We start from the raw sequence: 4,112 nt of genomic DNA, 5'->3' as shown, positions 1-4,112 counted from the left end.
AACAAAGCCAAACAGAACCAAACTGCAGCAAAGGAACCCATGTCAAACCAGAGACTCCCTAAGGAGAATCCCTTTACTGAAGCAGAGGTTTGTCAAGCTATGAAGTTTAAAAGGCGACTAGACAGCAGCAGCTTGAAAGGCCCTTTTGGAGCTCAGGCAGCCTGGATGGGCTCAGCTTGGATCCATTCGCCCTTCTGCCGTGTCGCTCACTGCCTGCTGCTGCCTTCAGCTTCCTGCTGCAGCCAAGCTACAAGTGACGAATTACACAGGATATGTTGAAGCGGACTCCCAACCCTCGCAGCAAGAAATCCAGGCTCTTGAGTAAATGGGTTTTATTGACATATCTTGGCTTCGCCATGCATATGTCCGTAGGATACACAGAAGCAGTTAAAGGCGACTGGCTGTACACAGGTTCCTTGTTAAGAAAGACACATTGAGTACATGATACACTATAACTACCCCTCTGCATGCCCCCCACCTTCTAACCCATCAAACAGAACATAATCAGTAGCGGGACGGATGGAGCTGTCCCAAGGCCGCTGCAGTGAGCCATGTGAGATAAGGGCTCTGCCTTACTGGAATCTGGAAAGCAGCAAGGGAACAGGTGCACGAGGCTATTGCAACATACTATCTAAAACTGTGTAACAGTATGTGGGCAACAGACCTGACAGGCTGCTTGGATTGGATTGGGGTTCTTCTATATGAACTGGCATAGCCAGATTATGCGGGATCATCTTTTCCATCCACTTTATAACACTGTGGTTTTTGTTGTTGTTAATTATTATTATTAAATATTATGGCAATACTTTGTAAATGAAGATGGATACAAACCTATTAAAGCTCAAACTTTTAACTCTTTTCCCGGATTCTTTCCGTCTTGCTTTTTTCTGTTTCTCTTTGTTTTTTCCCTTTCCCACATTATTTTGTTTACTGATGTTTCCTTTGCAGAACAGCTCGATGAACTAGAAAAAATGTTTCAGGAAGACCATTATCCTGACGGTGAAAAGCGCCGAGAAATTGCTGCGACTGTCGGCGTAACACCGCAGCGGGTCATGGTGAGCGTTTTTGGGGTCCAGTGGTGCCTCCACTAAAGTTCTACCTGCTCCATCACATGCTAATGTTTTCCTGTCTCCACCCCAGTGCTTCTATTGCAATTGAGAAATATAATTGCCTATAAAATGGGGACACTTTCTCCTTGCTTCCTGAAATTTGTCACTGCATATCACTGACTGACTTCCTTCAGTCAGTGATATGCAGGGGCTTGGGAGCCACATGTGGCACTTTGGCATACCACCGATGCCATTAACCAGCAGGGCTAGTGAGTGGTTTCCCACCTTGTAGCACTCATGGAACTGGAGAATGGGTAAGTTGCAAGCCTCTCTGGCTTTGTGCCCTTTTTGCCCTCTTTGCATTCTCATCGAAGGATTCGGACAGCTGACAGGAGGTGTGCAAACTGGCTGCAGAGAAAAGAGGGTAAAACTGCCGCTGTGGCAGCCACCCAGGGAACGAGCAAGCTGGCTACAAAAAGGTGGTGGTGATTTTAACTCTTTTCCCACAGCCAGATTGCTCTCCTCCAGGCACCTTGGCAGTCTCATTCTTTCCCGAGTTTCTGTAGAAAAGAGGAAGAGCCCAGTGGCATCCATAAGACTAAACAAAATTTGTGGTGGGATATGAGCTTTCATGAGTCACAGCTCCCTTCAGCTAGAATGCGAGTCCATCTGTCCTTATATCTTGGAGAGAGGAGTGATTTACAGAAGCCAAATGATAATAGCCGGTGAATGACAATGGCAGGTGTGGACAGGTAAGGTATGCAGAGGGGTGGTGGGTGTGGAGAAATCAGCATTGGTAACAATGAGACACAAGCCTCGGTCCCTGAGCTGCTACGCCTTATTCTGAGGAGAGAGCAGGAAAGCAGAGAAGGAAGCCCTTCCCCTCACTTTAGGTGGTGGTGGTGGGGAGAAAGAGTCCTACATGCTTGGAGGTCCTCTGGTAATTTAAAATATGTTATTGTGTGTATGTATATGGTGGGTTAGCTCAGAGCAGTCATGTGGCTCTTTTGGTTGATGGTAAATGCGAACGGAGAGAGCCCCGTGGCGCAGAGTGGTAAGCAGCAGTACTGCAGTCCAAGCTCTGCTCATGACCTGAGTTCGATCCTGGCGGAAGCTGGGTTCAAATAGCTGGCTCAAGGTTGACTCAGCCTTCCATCCTTCCGTGGTCGGTAAAATTAGTACCCAGTTTCCTGGGGGTAAAGTGTAGATAACTGGGGAAGGCAATGGCAAACCACCCCGTAAACAGTCTGCCAAGAAAATGTCGTGATGCGACATTCCCCCATGGGTTAGTAATGACTTAATGCTTGCATGGGGGCTGCCTGTGAGCTGCAAACTGAGTGCAGTAAAGAGTACAGTCCTTGAGAATTCATTCCCAGTTGGGTGGAATAAGAGAGGAAATTGTTACATATTATTTTATTTTATACTTTACCTTTTTCCTCGGTGAGGATCCAAGGTGGCTTATATCAGTCTCCTCTGCCATTTTATCCCTACAACATCCCTGAGAGGTAGGTTAGGCTGACTGGACCAAGGTCATCCAGTCAGCTTCCATAGCAGAATGGGGTTTTGAACCTGGTCTCTCAGATCCTAGTCAAACCACTACAACAGCTTGGCTCTCAAGCGTCAGGCTCCTTTGTGGGGCTGTGTGGTCCTGAGGATAGGAATGGGATATAGGAATAACATATTCTCTAAGATGAACCAAAAAACCCCGAAAATAAAGGTTTATTTTTACAAGAAGCATGTTGATTTCACACTAGTATTTAAGCTTGATGGTTTCAAAGATAGTTCTCAGTTCTTAAACTTTCTTTTCATAGGCTCAGTCACACAGATAAACCTAAACTTTCTCTCTCAGGTGCGCATACAGTTTGCCGTCTTCAGATAGATCAATCACTCACTCAAATGTACATAGACTGTCTCTCAGGCACACACACAGAGCCTTGCTACAAGTGACAATTTACACGTGAAGGATAAAGGATCATTTTCGCAAGGCTTTCTGGGAACTGAAGTTCCTCTCCCCCACCCCTTTTCCTTCTGTTCCTTCCCCTCGCTGCCTGAAGAGACAGAGAGAGCCTACGGCAACATCAGCTTTTGCAAATCGTCTTGCGGGGGGGGGGGAATGCTCCAGAGAAAGCTGAGAAAGTTGCAGCTGCCTGCCCCAAAGATCATTGAGAGCAGGCTTGTGACTGGAGAAACGATTTACAAAAGTTGCTGTTGTCGCAGGCTTTCTCTGTCTCTTCAGGCAGCGAGGGGAAGGAACAAAAGGAAAAGGGGTGGGGGAGAGGAACTTCAGTTCCCAGAAAGCCTTGCGAAAATGATCCTTTATCCTTCACGTGTAAGATGTCACTTGTAGCAAGGCTCTCAGTTTGTCTGTCTAAACCAGAATCAGTATTTCTCTCAGAAATGCATAGACACTCTCAGGCTGCACACAGCTTGCCTGTCTGAACCAAAAAGCCCTTTTTCTCTCTCCAAGCGCACACACAGTTTGCCTGCTTTAAATAGAATGTTTTCTGTCAGAAATACAGAGACACACTCAGGCTGCACACAGCTTGCCTGTCTGAACCAGAAAGCCCTTTTTCTCTCCTCAGTAACTAAAAATGGCAGTTCAGTTTGCCCACACTCTCAGTCATCAACCAGTCATCTCACTCCCTCATCCCTCTCTTTCACCCCCATTCTTCATCTGTACCACACCAAGCATTTAGAGACACATGCACACACTTAAAATCATTACAAGGTGTAATAAAGATTACGAAGGAAAGGATTTAAAATGAACAAAAACAAAACATTGGTGTACTGTCCTATTGAAGGGAACCCTGAAATCCAGGGGATGGTGTGCACTGTTAACTTGCCATAAGTGATAAAGAAGAGACGAGGGTGCAGAGAGACTGTGTGCATACATTTCTTTCGGTTTTCAAACCCCCTTTTCTTCTTTTTATTAGGTCTGGTTTCAGAATCGCAGAGCAAAATGGAGGAAAATGGAAAAGCTGTCGGTGAAAGCCACCAAGAAGTGCCCATCAATTCTGTCAGTGGGCCCTCAACAGGGGTCTCAAGGGTGAGAAGCCTAAGAGA

This window comes from Eublepharis macularius, chromosome 16 (genome assembly GCF_028583425.1).
Source record: "Eublepharis macularius isolate TG4126 chromosome 16, MPM_Emac_v1.0, whole genome shotgun sequence".
In the NCBI taxonomy this organism is placed as follows: Eukaryota; Metazoa; Chordata; class Lepidosauria; order Squamata; family Eublepharidae; genus Eublepharis; species Eublepharis macularius.
The sequence above is the reverse complement of the archived record's forward strand: the minus strand, read 5'-3'. Positions refer to the sequence as shown.